Source organism: Lemur catta, chromosome 4 (assembly GCF_020740605.2).
Source record: "Lemur catta isolate mLemCat1 chromosome 4, mLemCat1.pri, whole genome shotgun sequence".
Taxonomy (NCBI): Eukaryota; Metazoa; Chordata; class Mammalia; order Primates; family Lemuridae; genus Lemur; species Lemur catta.
The window spans coordinates 8,348,457-8,363,788 of NC_059131.1; positions in this window are offsets into that span (position 1 = coordinate 8,348,457).

Here is a 15,332-nt window from a genome sequence, read left to right on the forward strand (position 1 = left end):
AGTTCACAATACACACCAAGAGCTTAATAGCAACTTATTCATCCCAGCCTCCATGTCTTTGCCTGTAAAGGTGGCTCTTCTAGGATGTATTTCTTTCCATTCTTTGTCCATCTAAATCGCATCCACCTTTCAGATGAGATTAAGGCAACAATTCCTCCAGGAAACCTTCCCTGTCCTTTCTAGTTGACACAGACCTGGTGTTTTGATGCACAACACAAATTGTTAAAACTGCCCTTCTATAAGATTAAATAAAGAAACTGTTCTCTGATCCCCAAGCAGTGGTAGCGGCCTGTTATCTGGAGTGCTCTCTCGGCTCCCTTCTGTTTCACAGGCATGCTAGACTAGCCCATGTCGATGCTCTTTGTGAATGCATCGACCTCAAAATCCACTTTTGAGAAGAGGGACTAACTATATTTTACTGGTTTTTTTGTAGCCCTAGGGCCTAGCACTGTGCCAGATGCATAGCAGAACCCACATGTATCAGTATCTCAGGGCCTCTGTAACAAAGCCCCCCCGATGGGTGACTTAGGACAACAGAACTTGATTCTCTCATGGTTCTGGGGGCCAGAAGTCCAAAATCAAGATGCTGGCAGGGCCATTCCTCCTCCAAAGCCTCTTAGGGAGGATCCTTCCTTGTCTCTTCCCACTTCTCGTAGCCCCAGGAGTTCTGTGACTTGTGGTGGCATCACTCCAGTCTCTGCCCCTGTTACCCTATGACAATCCCACTATGTGTGTCCTGTCTGAGCCCCCACAGAATCACCTTCACCGTCCACGTTTCTATCAACAATCTCTTCAGGTCCATCTAGTCTTCTTAACATATGCTTAAAATTCCCCCAGCCTCTATCCGTCACCCAGTTCCAAAGCCACTGGCACATTTTCAGGTACTTGTTACAGAGCACCCCACTCTCAGTACCAAAATCTATATCACTCGTGGGTCTCCAGAGAAGCAGAACCAATAGGGGTGTGTGTGTGTGTGTGTGTGTGTGTGTGTGTGTGTGTGTGTGTTTACATGTAGAGAGAGAGATAAAGATAGGGAGAGAAATTTATTTTAAGGAATTGGATTATGTAACTGTGAAGATTGGCAAGTCTGAAATATGTAGCACAGGCCAGCGGGCTGGAAGCTCAGGCAGGATTTCTATGCTCCAGTCTTGAGGCAGAATTTCTTCTCCAGAAACATTAGATTTTGCTCTTTGTGCCTTCAACTGATTGGATGAGGCCCACCCACGTTATGGAGGGTGGGCCTCAGCCAATTTACTTACTTAAAATCCAATTATGTATTTAAAATCAGCTGATTGTAGGTGTTAGTCACACCTACAAAATATGTTTATGGCAATATCTAGACTAGTATTTGACCAAAGAACTGAGCACCATAGCTTAGCCAAGTTGACACATAAAATTAACTATTGCACAGGCCTAGGAGTGGTGGTTTAATTTTGAGTTTGCCATTCTGTAACTTACTTAGAATTATTAAGAATTCACAGTACATTTCATTTCTTCAACTGTAAAAAGTTTGGAGAAGACTCTAACATCTTGGCAAGTTCCAAATTCTGTGAATTATACCATGTATGACTCCAGGTTGTCCTGCCTTGCTCTTCTTCCTTCGAGACTCCTGTGCTCCTCAGCAATCTATTTCTCTGCCACTCCTATCCAAATCCCTGCCCCTGAGCCTGCTCACTCCTCTAAGCAGACTTCTAAGCTAACATCATTGGTTTCCAAGGCATGGGGTGGGGAGCGTTGATATGCATTAAAATAAACATGCTACTCTCAGTAGAAGGCATGTATTCACTTGGCTGAGAGGAGAAATACTGCCTGCATGTGTGACACAAAGTAAACTAATGAAACGCTTTGTTGGGCACGAGCTGGAAGCAAGCTGAGGGCCTCAGAACACTATAGTTGCAACCACATGAGTCTTTTGAGTTACCTGAGGAACAAATTGGACAGACACAGAATGATGGGGTGTAATGAGCACACACAGATGCCACTTGAATCTTGTACATATGGCAGCTTTTTTCCAGACATTTTGTTTTCTTTAGCCCCAAAGTCTTCCTAATATTATAGATTCATGCTGTGATTTTTTAGCAGAATGAAATTACAGTAGCTCAAAATTATATCAATAATTATATTCTGCTCAGATGAGAAGAAGTCATGTTCCAAGCTGCTAGCAGGACCTCTAGCAACAGTCAGGAAAGCAATTTCTTAGTGCCAAATAATTAGGTAGAACATTTAGCAAAAGAGTTAAGAGGAGAGGCTGAAAGGTCACTCTGTCATCTATAATCTCTGTGCCCAAGGGTTAAGTCCTCAAAGCCTCAGTTTCCTGGTTTATAAATTGAAAATAATAATATGCCCACCTCATAGAACTGTGATGATTGAATGAGGAATAAATTTGTACATGAGTACAAATATATATATATGTAAAGCATATCATAAAAAGATAGTGCATCAGAAATATCCACAACATAAAAGATTAAAACCCTTCATTGGGGCTCCCTGGAAATTCCCTATGTGGAAATTTAGGTTACTGTTCAAAAATATTAACTTTTTTCTCCCTACTCCCATGAAAAGACTACCTCTCTGCTCCGTGATTCTGGAACTGGCCATACGCCTTGCTTTGGCCAATGAGACGTTCGCTGTGACCTGCAATGTGACATGGGCTTGAGCAGCAGGTGCAGGGCTGGGCTTGCTCTCTTTTGCTTCAGAGATTGCTTTGTGCAAAACTCACCCAGACTAGTCTGTTGATCCCAGCAGACGATGTGAGACACATGGATCAGCGCCCAGCCGCAGTGAGTTGATCCCCGGTGTCTCGTGTGTGTAAATCGCACAGCATCAGATCCTCAGTGGGCCCGCAGAGCCATGAAAAGAAATGATTACTGGGTAAGGCCCCTAAATTTTGCAGTGGTTTGTCAAGCAGTAATTTTGTGACACCAACTAACTTATCTACTCTGTATGTATGGTAACCACACCTCTCAGTTTATCCAGCCCAGGACTAGTTTATGCCTGTTGCTTTAGGTTCTCACCTGTTCTGCATTTTCTCTTTCCTCTTTTTTTTTTTTTTTTACCAGAGTAATGATTATTTGTTGTATTGAACAGAGTTAAGTTGGGTTTGGTAGACCTTCAATTTGCATTTGAAACTATTTTCATAATCTATTGAGTGAAGTGGAAATGAGTGCAGTCAATAGACACCCTACTTCAACAGATGATTCGATCTGAAAGATGGAGCCTGGCATGGTGGCTCACGCCTGCAATCCCACCACCTTGGGAGGCCAAGGCAGCAGGATCACTTGAGCCCAGGAGTTTGAGATCAACCTGGGCAACATAGTGAGACCCCATCTCTACAAAATATAAATGAATAAACAAATAAATAAACCTGAAAAATGACCAAAACCAATGTCTCTGTTGCCTTGACTATTTTCAGACAGACTGTAAACCAACACTTCTCTTTCAAAAGAAAGCATATAGAGGACTTGCAAATAAAACAAAATACTCTCAAACACTAGCATGTAGGGAGAGCTAGCTCTTTCCATTCTTGAGCAGCAGAGGGAGAAATACTTGAAGCTCCCACTGCCAGTCCACTGTGCCAGGGCCACAGTCAAGCTGGTAAGCCTCACAAAGTTCCTAGGCCACTAGTCAGAGGGGTATATAGGAAACAAGCAAAATATAGGTTGAATGAATATAAAGTATTGTGCAGGAAATAAGTCTGAGAAATCCTGCCTTAGAGCATTCAAAAGCAGAGCATGCTATTGATTACGCAATGTACATCTACATCTACTTTTTGAAGATTTTATTTGACAACATTTGTTTCTTTTGTTATTAATTATATTGGTATCAAAGCACTAAAAAGTGTATATTTAATTAAAGATAAAGTATAAATTTCTGTTTTTCAAGAAAATAAATCATGACAGGGTACAAAATGCTTCCAATATTTCTCTTCTACAATTGAGGCTGCTGTGATGTCACTAACAGCAGACAAACTGGAAGACTAACTCTGCTGAAGAAATATCAGTATCTATTTCAAAATTATTGTAAGAAGAAAGTATTTGACAACTATGGTTTAACACACAAGCTGGCAAAATGATTACAATCACTCTATGGACCATGACTTTAGATCAAATCATCATTTAAGTTAATTTTGCTCATGTTTGATTCTAAGATGTTTTGTGCCTGTGTAAAACCCATCAAGTGTAAATCCATAATTGCTAATGTTTTGGTTTTATTAGTAGAAGAAATTCACAAAGAGTTAAAGAACTCCAGTTTTGTTTAAAAAAAGATACTTCAATAGAAAGTCAGTTATATTAATTTCACTAATTGCCTTTTTTAAAAAGGTTCACAGAATCAAAGTAAAGCTATGTGAATGTTAAAATGAACTGCAAATTCAATTTCAAACTTAAATGTCAAAAAACTCAGTTGTTTATTTTTATGATGTATTATAAATACAAAATTAAGAAATCTATGGAACGCACTGTCTTTGGAATCGGTTGTAAGGCAAACATAATTAGCAATAGCATTCAGACAAGCTGAAGTAATCTACCAATGAAAATAATAGCTGTCATCAAACGTATAGATAAATACACACACATATATACCCACACATGCATATAAACTTCTTAAGTAACTAAATTACAAAATTTTGATGAAGCTAATGTTGAATATTATAAAAATCAGTGTGTATATATACCTATATATGTATATGTGTGTGTCTACATTCTTTGTTCCACTTCTTTAATCAGATTTCAGAATTGTTTGATATATGCAGAACTAATCAGGAAATCAAACTAAGTGCCCTACAGTTCCATTAAATTTTTTGTAAATAAGCCTCTAAATTTGGTTGTATTTTGTTCAAAATTGGTTGGAAATCTTTAATCAAGGTATTCAACAAATTGAATGCACCCTCCACCAAAAAATAAACAACAAAAAAAGTGCAGTTTTTGAAGCTCTTAACAAGTTGCAATTATTTAAACAAAACAAAGCTTGCAAAGAAAAGGATATTAAACTTTGTGCCTATAAAAGCAAGGGAAGAGCCGAACAATGGTAAAAATGTAAATGATGTACAAGTTCTAATAAAATATTGAAGAAGGAAAGGTACTCTGAACGGAGGCAAAGATAAGAACTGGGACAATATTTGCTGTGAAATAGTTATATTTCTCAGTATGAAGAAAGTTATTAAAAATACCTTCCATAAGTAGAATTTGTTCTGATCCTACCAAATACTTCAGTATCCATAAAGAGTGTTTTCACAATTTAAAAAAATTATGGTCTCCAGAATTGTGTCAAATTTCAAATTTATTAACTTTACAATGAAACTCTAAAGAGAACTAGAGACAATTTTATTAAAATTAAAGATAAGATTATATTGAAAACAGTTTTTCAGAAAAATATAATGACATGATTTTGGAGCTATACATGGCTAAGAAGTTGTTCAAAGTATATAACTATATTCCAAGACTAATTATTCAGCTTAGTCTGACTCCAAAATTCCAATTTAAATTGTGCATAACAAAGATTGCAGAAGAGTCTCCTGGTATCCAGCCACAGGGGGCCCAGTAACCCCAAATGACAGATGCTCCGGGATGCAGGAAGGAAAGTCTGCTCCTGGCATCTTCTAAATTCTCATATATAATATTAATATATATAAATATGTATGAGAAAAAATATATAAGCAAATATAAATATTCCTGTCTCCTTCTGTTCCACCAACACCCCTATGCCCACCCAATTTGCCTTTAATTTTCAACCCTTAAAAGTCTAGAATTTGTGTTAAGAGAGTTCTGGATAAGTATTTGTAATGACAATTTGTGATAGTGCAGGTTTTTGATGTTCTTATTAGGTGCTACTTACATGTTTTTAAGTGCTTTAAAAATCACTATTCACATTTAATTAGTGGAACCTCCCTTAGGTTAACTATGGAAAAAATGTCAAAGAGCTGGTTAAAAACAAGATGTTCTTTTGTGCTCACAAACCAAAAAAAAAAAAAAAAAAACCGTTTTAAAAACCTACCTTTCAGGTCCTATCTTTACCTATGTGCTAGCTTCCAGCTAACTGGAAAACTAGAAAACAATATCACAGGAGACAACTCTGTGTCATGCCTCTTCATATTATATTACACCAGTCTAGGGGAAAAGAAACATGATTCAGGGTCCTTGCTACAGAGTACAGCTATAGAATGTCAGAGTGAAATGGTCACAAAGAGGTTTAGAGAATGTTATGGTTAGTTTCTGGCACAAAGACCAAGGGATTTCAGTATTTCCTCATTGTTCAAGGTGAATCTGAATAGTCCCTAGCAAATAAACATGTTACAGAGTGTTTCCATAAACAGTGAGTCATGTATGGTAAAAGAGTACTTCCTTACTGCATACTTCTATTAGTCATTTCTATCTTTATTGGAGGTTTAACCATTAATGCTTCAAAGTTAATACTTTTTAAAAATAGCTCAAAGATGCTGAGGTCAATTTAATGTGGCAATACATAATTCATGTATGTGTCTTGGGATTCTAGGATATATTTCCTAGTTATAAAACACACATATTCCAAAGGTGTTTTATGTCCTATAATCTCAAATATATTGCAGCGAAGATGAAGGTAATTTGAAGATCAAAAATCCAGTAGCAGTTAATTCATTCAATCCTTAGGACTTGACCTAGGCACAATCTCAACACTTGTGACATTGCAATTACAATCTTCACCTGGCTGTGATTTTTTCACTTTAGAAAGCATTTCTACATGTATCACTTCACTGGATTTGCTAAGTCACCTGTAAAGAGAACAGAACAATGTTACCATCCCCTCTATATTTATATTTAATATAAAAAAATAAAAGAAAATAAGGTCCATGCTTCACTTTCTCATGTTTTCATCCTGAAAACAACTTAATGAAAAAGTCAAGATAAATTAGATCTTTTCTTTACCCAAGGCTAATGGGGTCGTATCATCAAGAACAATGTTAAGAAATTAAATATTTAATTCCCCCAGTTATATAATTTTTTATGTGCCAGACACTGGGCTTAGTATTTTAAATGAATTTTCTTATTTTATCTAGTTAGTAACCTTACACATCAATAATATTATTATTTTCATTTTTACAAATGAAGAAAAGGATTCATTGACTGGGCAAAGATCACAGGCTGGAAGAGTTCTGAAGTCATTCCTTTTCGCTCTGGGCATTCAACTGAAAACCGGTGCTTTTATTCTCTGTGCCACACTGCATCTCATAATCTGTAAATTGAAATACTACCTCAACTTTAAGAAATAATTTTTAGATATTTATGGAGCTTAACATTAAAGTCCAAGGTTTATCTGGATCTTCATGTCTAAAAATTATTGAAAAACATTGGGAACAAAAGGAAGACAAATGTATACACATTCACACACACACATATTAAAACAGTGTGGCACTGTTGCAAAGTGCAAGGCAACTGAAAGGCAACTGAAGATTACAGAAAATGACCCATGTTATTAATAAGTACTTTGTAGATAATTAAGTTGATATTTCCAAATATTAGGAAAAGAATAATCTATTCACAAAATGAAGCAGAGATATTAGGTAACCAGTTTGGGAAAAAAATCAGGATAGAACCATACCTCACAACATGCAAAATTTTACATGTTAAATTCTGGATGTATTACAGGCATAAATTTTTTATTTAATACATATTTATGAAACATCACTATTACCTAATGCTACACAAGATAGCACTGACTCATTTCCAAAATGGTTTTTATGTCAAGTTTGTCATTTCAATAAAATATATTCTCCTTGAGTATGAGTTTTTTATTCAGCAAACATTTACTAAGCACTTTCTCTGGGTCATGCCCTAGGATTGCAAAGTCAAAAGACAAAGTCTCTGGCCTTAATTTCCAACTCTGTGATTCTTCTGTATTTCCCATGATATACAGCTAATTTTTATCTACAAAGAGTTCTGAATGCTGGCTGATGGCCAAGAACTTTGCTATACCTTGAACAAAGGGAAGAAGAGGAGCGGCAAAAGGAGTAGGAGGAGAAGGAGGAAAAGGAGAAAGAAAAGAATGAAAGAAGGATGGAAGGAAGGGAGGAAGGCAGGAAGAGAGAAAGGATGGCAGGGAGGGAAAGGACTGCCAATTAGCCTCTGCATTTAGAAAAAGTTTATTTTAGTTGGAAAGATATACAAGTAAATTATTTCAATACAACTCGACAGGTGCCAAAAAGAATATGATGACTGACTCTTAAGTATTCACAGAGAAGAACATTTAGCCTCATGTGGGGATGCCAGGAAGACTCCCTCAAGGTCATGATGCTAGAGGAAGCTTCTTGGCCAGCAAAAGTCAATCAGTGGAATAAAGAATTGGTACATATTGAATAAATATATATAGAATTGATTGAATAATGAATGATTGAATGGATGAATAAGTAAGCGGCTAGAGGATTCCAAACTGTCTAATGTGGTTTTGGACCACTAGGCTTTTAATGACCTATTGGAAATAAGAGACAGAAACACAGGAACTCAGTGATTACCCCAGAAGAAACCTGAAGACAGCTTTTCAGTTAGAATGCTTTTGGCTTCATGTAACGGAATACGTGGCTAAATGTGGGATAAACAATAAATGTTTGTAAGTGAATCTCTAAGCATACGAATTCTTGAGATAGGAATCTGGTTATTTCACAATTACGCGAGACCTCTGGGCACCATCTCTCCAGTCCTCTTGGCTTTCCCTTTATCATCGCAAATGCTGCCAAAGTTTTAAGCATCACACCCTCACATGATAACGGGCAAAGTGGGAGTGGGGCTTCACCTCATGAACCCCTCTCTTTTACTGGAGAGGAAAATCTGACCCTAAGTTTCATGAGGATCTTTTCCCTAAGTTCCACTGGTCAAGATGGCATCACACGACCTTGCTTATCTGCAGGGAAGGCTGGGAAAATAAGTATCTGACATTTCAGCCTTGGATTTGACCATCGAAGAAAGATGGGAGCATGGCTGCCGACTACGCACACAACAGTGCCTGCTTCAAGAGCTGAGCGAATCCTAAGGAGAAGAATTGGCAACATGTAAGTACAATGCTCCTCCGTATGCTAAGGCAGCACACGTGAACATCAGTACTAAATATGAAAATAAGTGATGGTTTAGATGTATTCTGTAACTTCCACCATTTCTTGTGTTTCTCTCAGGCACAGGGCTCTCTCCATAATAAAAGAAGTGACTATTTTTTTTAATATCACATGCACAGTGATGAGAAAGCATCTTTTCTCTTCCTTGGTCTTACACCTTACATCAATACTGAGAAAATCAATGATCCAACTAGAGAGATGGAACTGAAAGGAGGTGAACATTTATTACACACCAGGCTCTTTACTAGAAACTTGACATGCATCATCTCTTTCAGTCTTTACACCGATCCTAAGATGCAGGCATTAAAAGGAAACTGAGGCCCACTGGGTCCAGTACTTGTCTGGACTCAAGAGAACTGAGAGATCATCTGACTATAAAGAGCACCCCTCTGTTCATACGTCCACATGTCAGGAGGGGCTCTCATGAGTTCAGCTGACCCTTGAAAAGCGTGGGTTTGAGCTGTACAGTTCTACTTACATCCAGATTTTTCATCCAAATGTGGATAGAAAATACAGTATGCTGTTGGATGCCAAACCTGCATCTACACAAGGCTGACTTGTCCTATACTTGGGTTCTGCAGGGCCGACTTCAGGACTTGAGTATGCATGGATTTTGGTATACACAGGAGTCTTGGAACCAATCCCCCACCTCTGCTGAGGGATGACTGTATTTGTATATGCTAAACATTGTATGTCTGTAAGCACTCCTGCTTGTAAAACTTCTCAAACCTGATGATAGGCAGAAAATGTCTCTTTTAAGCCCTTCCTTGCTTATTAATTTATTATTCAGATTGTAAGACCCATTTTCACAGTTTAAGTAATTTACACATCATGCAATGATAACCATCAATCATATTTAAAATGACTACTAGAACTAAAATACCAAGGGTTTGTCTAAGGTTTGCAGAACCTTCCATCTGAAAGATTACTTAATTTGTTTTGAACATACACATCCATTATTCATTCAAGGGATACTCACCACACATGTACCATGCACCATGCCCTATGCACTGGTAGATGTTTATAAATGTGGATTTGTGATCAGGCTTTCATTCAACAAGTATTTCCTGATTATCTGCTATGGGACGTCACATCATGAGAGATTCTGATGGGTTAAAGAAACAAGCAAAATCTCGTCCTTGCCCTCAGGAATGCTGTTACTTGAGAACCATTCTTCAATTAGTCCAGAAAATAATGTGTTCTGCTCTTTTCCCTAACATAGAAGCATAATACACTTTATTAGGGCACAAGATACGTGTTGGTTTTTCTGTCTTTGCCTACTTGGAAACCACTCTCTGCCCTTCTTTACTCTGGTCTGTGCCCCATGAGGCCAGCCCCGTGGATAGCTTAGCTTGGGTTCCCTTTCCCTGGCTTCCAGCCGGTTCACCCACAGGGAAGCACCAGAGGGATAAGCCGTGGCTGAGGTCATTTCTTCAATGCCCTTCCTTACGTGAGCACTGTGTCTCCAGCAGGGGCTTCCTTCTTCAAGGACGGGAGTTCCCTCTCAGGGGCCTCCCCTCCAGAGATCCAGTCTCACTGGGCTCCAGTAACACCACATCCCCTCCGCCCTTTGGCCATGGAGGTGGCAATGGCTTCTGCTTCCACTAGTCTCTGGGTGACTTACCCTTCCTGGTTTGTTCTCTTAACCTAGCACACACATCTCTTAGGAGTCCCTTTATTAAAACCTCTTCATTCCAACCACCCGGGGCAAATTCTGCTTCTTATCGGGATTCAGGTTAATCAGAATATCAAAGCTGATGAAAACTGAGAAATCCAATCTCTCCTTTTTATTTTACAGGGATGGAAGCTCAGGCCCAGAGAGGGTTTCACTTCTCGGGGTTCACACGGGCCCTGGGAAGGATGAGAAGCAGCTGGCCTCCTCCTCCTCCCCCCAGTCCATGCTCCTGTTGCAAGCACCCCAGACCAACCTCCAGTGTGTGACCAGCTTCTTCTGTGAGGTCTGATCTTCTGATCTTTCAAACTTTGGACAATGGCTCCTTCTGCAAGCTTTCAAGCCTGCAAGCTAAGGACATGAATGAACTGAGTCATCCCCATAGAGCTTCATTAATTTTAAGGCAATTTGAGATTTCTGAGTCATAGGTTTCAGTCATTTAGACTTTCCCAGCTGGTACTGTACTTGCCCACACACATTTTTCTTTAAAGATTGCATCTGTGTCTAGATGTGTGGTTCTTCTGCCCTCCCTTCGTCACTTTCTGAGTGAAACCAACCTCATAGAGAGATGTGTGCAGGGGTATGCCATTTCCACTTGCCATGTGCATTTTAGTCTTTGCATGAGAGCTTAATGAAATTAGCAGTCTGCAGCTTGCTCCAGACGCTACCCACCAGAGACATGCACAATTCCAAATCCTATATCCAACACAATATTTTACCCAGCCTCCCAAGAAAACTCAATTATACCATATGGTGACTCCACTCACTGAATAATATTTAGCAACTTGATGAACAAGGACTGAATCATATCTTAACCATCTTGGCCAAATATTGTTTTATATAGCAACAGTATTAGTAATATATATGTTTTATTTTTTACATGAGTACTTCCTGCTACGCCCACTGAAAATTAAGAGCTAGACCTCACTGGAAGTAGACTGCACAATAGAAAAGTTCTCGCTCATTAGTGATCTTCAATTCAATATTGCATTGTATGTATGATACATTCAGAATGTCTGCTTTTTCTTTTCTTCCAGAACAGCTGCTGGGATTGAGCAATAGTCTCCCAGGGTAACGCAGCAGGGAATCCTGGGGCATTTCCCAGACACTGAAAACAAAGGATATGTATCCATGGGGAAGACAGGGCTTGAGCTCTCTCCCTCCCACAAGGGAGAAGTCCCCGTATCCTCAGTATGTGGAGAAGAAAATTAGCAAGCCTCTGAGTGAGTGGCCCCTGTGGCCTGGTGGTCTTAAGAAAGTCACTTTCCTCTCTGAGTCTCAGTTCAATTGTTCAAAAGGAATAATAATGAAAACTCTTTGTAAACTTTAATACAGCATGCAAGTGCCAGGTTAGTCATTTGTGTTGTGCAGACATTGTCAAAGCTGTATATACATATATGCAACCATAAGTAAGATGCAATCCACACCTTCCACAAACTTACAAGTTGAAAATAGGAATATACAGAAATAATTTTAATAAAATATGGCTAGGCTAAGATAGTTATGCACAGTAAAGGGATTCTTAGGTCAAAATGAGAGTTGTTGAAGTTGTTGGTGCCCAGGATGAATCTTGAATGGTCAGTAAGATTTACGGAGATTAGAAGAATGTGTATTTCACACATTCAAGAGCATGAGCATTTGCGACTAGAGAATGTAACTCATGGTACAAAGTGACAGGAAATAAGGCTGTATTTATAGCAATTAAGTAATACTAGCTATTATTGCTACAGAATCAATACTGTTTGAAAATCAGAAAAGAGATTTGTGGGAGAGGCTCATGCTAAGGCAGCAGCAACTCATCTCTCCCCACCCCATGGCCACCCCTGAGCCCGTCTCCATGGGAAATTGGTGTAAAATGTTCCCGTTATTTATTACTGAGTATAAAACTGACCAGTGCTTACTGGTGTAAAACCACCACCACTTCTTTATACCATGGTTTCACAGGGGAGGAACTGGGGCAGGTGGCATAGCTGGGGTCGCTTGGGGGTATTCTGATGGCTGCTGGTGTTCTCTGCAGGGATGAAGACAGCTTCATTCACACGCCTGGAGCCTTGTCAGTGTTGGTTGGAAGGCTGGGCTCCACAGATATCCTCTTCTCCACATACTCTGGGGCCTTTTCCGGTGGTTCTCCAGCAGGGCAGTTAGTTGGTTGAACTTATTTCATATTCTCTCAGGGCTCCAAAATACTAAGGCAGAAGTTCCCAGTTCTCTCCAAACAAAGCCTGGAACTGGCCGTGTGTAGTATCTGCCATTTTCCACTTGTCCAAGCGGTTTCAGGCCAGGCCAGATTCAAGGGAAGGTGGAGAGGCTCCACCTTTTAATGGGAGGAGTGTCAAAATTTGTGACCATCTTCACCCTGGAACATTTACCTCTCAATTTCTGGTCACTTCCTGTAAGCAAATCTTGATTTCTCTGGCCCAAGTAAGAATGCATTAGGAAGCAAAAAGAAAAACAATCTCAGGTGAGGCAAGTGCAGCCTGAGAGAGGCTTGTCATTGTATTGTGAGCTCCTATATGATCCACTGTCCTGCACCCAGCACCTGGCACAGTGCTTAGCACGTAGGTGATCGATCAACAGAGCTCAGCTAACAGACAGGAATTTGCTGTTATATTGTTGTTATGTGAGTGAATTTCTCACACTGAACCTTCCAGGAAAGGTGCCAGGGGAATCTTATTGCAAAACTAGCAGTTTATTGGGTTGACAAAGAGAACATTCAATTAAAGAGATTTTCAGAACACAATAGAATCATTTTAGTTGTGAAATGTGGACTTAAGAAGTAATTGTTTAGAAACATCCAACACGCATCTGAAGACAGGATGGTAGGATGCAGCTCCTTGTACTCAGCCACACACTGAGGGGGCCTTGGTGGACACAGGAGAGCAAATCCACCGGGAGTTGGGTCGAACCAAGAAGTCTCTGCCCCAGGACAATGTCCAGGCTCTGTCCATAGCATCAGGCCTCTAAAAGAACATCACTCATAGATGGATTTATCCAACAAATAATGATGACAACCACTGTGTGCCCATCACCATTCTACACACTGTGAATACAAGACAGACCCTAGGTCTCCAAGGCCTCCTGTCTACAGATTAGGACGTCTTCTGCCCAACCTTAGAGTCTGGGGAAATTCTGGGGTGTCAGGAGGTGGTAGACTAAGACGGTGGGGAACAGAGAGACTGAATCAGCCTATTGCCCAGCCATGAGTCCACTGTGCCAGAAGGAGGTATATCACAGGGATATAAACTATTTGGCTTTTAGCTTCTGTTCCTTTCTGTTAAACATAGTAATCTTTACCCCAAGATTCTGATATACCACCCTACAGAATGCCGTGGTGGGTGACTTTTGAAAGGGTCTTAACAATCTATGCCTCCTGGTACTCACACCCTTGTATGATACCTCTTGTTGTGTTTGAGTGGCCTTGATAGCTTGCTTGTAATGAGTAGAATATGGCAAAAGTGATGTGGGCTGTGACTTCCATCTGGTTCATACTCTCTCTCTGGTTCTTCTCATGTGTTTGCTCTGGATGCAGCAAGCTGCCATGTGTGAGCTGCCCGCTGTAGAAGCCCACGTGGCCAGGAACTGAGAGGGGCCTCCAGCCAACACCTTGGGAGGAAATGAGACCCTTGGTTCAACAACCTTCAAAGATCTGAATCCTGGCAACAAGTATATGTGTGACCTTACAAGTGTGTCCTTCCCCAGTTGAAACTTCAGATGAAACCACAGCCCTGGCCTGTACCTCAACTGTACCCCTGTGAGTGACCCTAAAGCAGATGACTTGGCTAAGGCATTCCTGGAGTCCTGACCCACAGACATGATGTTGTTTTGCCTTAAGCCACTAAGTTTCTGTATGTAATTTGTTATGTAGCAACACATAACTATTAATAACACAAGTGTATAAAAGAAGAACAGAATTCTAACTAGCTCAGCTCCCAGTCGAGTGCACTACATCATGTGATTTCTGGCCCATAAGGATCTTTCATCCAGGGGCCAGGGGAGCATCTGGCTGGAGGATTGAAGTCCTGGCATTTTAGTTCAGCAATCGCATGTTTTCATGGTGCAACTACAGCCTTTTGTCCTTCTCCTACAGCTCTGTCTTTGTCTCAGGCAAACCTCACGGCTGTTTCTTATCCCAGAAGATCTGTGTCTTCTACCTGCAGGACTTGGCATATCTTCTCCTAGAAACACTTTTCCATCTTGACCTACGGATATTGATATTCTGCTCAGATGTCAAGGCCAGCTCAAATGCTTTCCTTATTTGATCTCTTGGCTGGAAAGGTTCTTTTTCTCCTCCATATATATATATGCATATATGTATGGCCTACTTTGTGCCAAAGAATATTCTAAAAGATAAAAGGGTAAATAAAATCTCCTGCCTTTATTTAGTTTATATTTTACAATTATTGACTTTATGGTAGAATTACTTTATGTAAATATTGTATGCCTCAACTCCATTATAAATTCTGAGAACAGGGATACAGTCATTTTCTATGATTTTTGCAGTAACAAGGTCCCAAAACTCAGTGACTGTCTGCTATGGACTGAATCATGTTCTGCCACAAGTTCCTATGTTGAAGCCCTAACCCC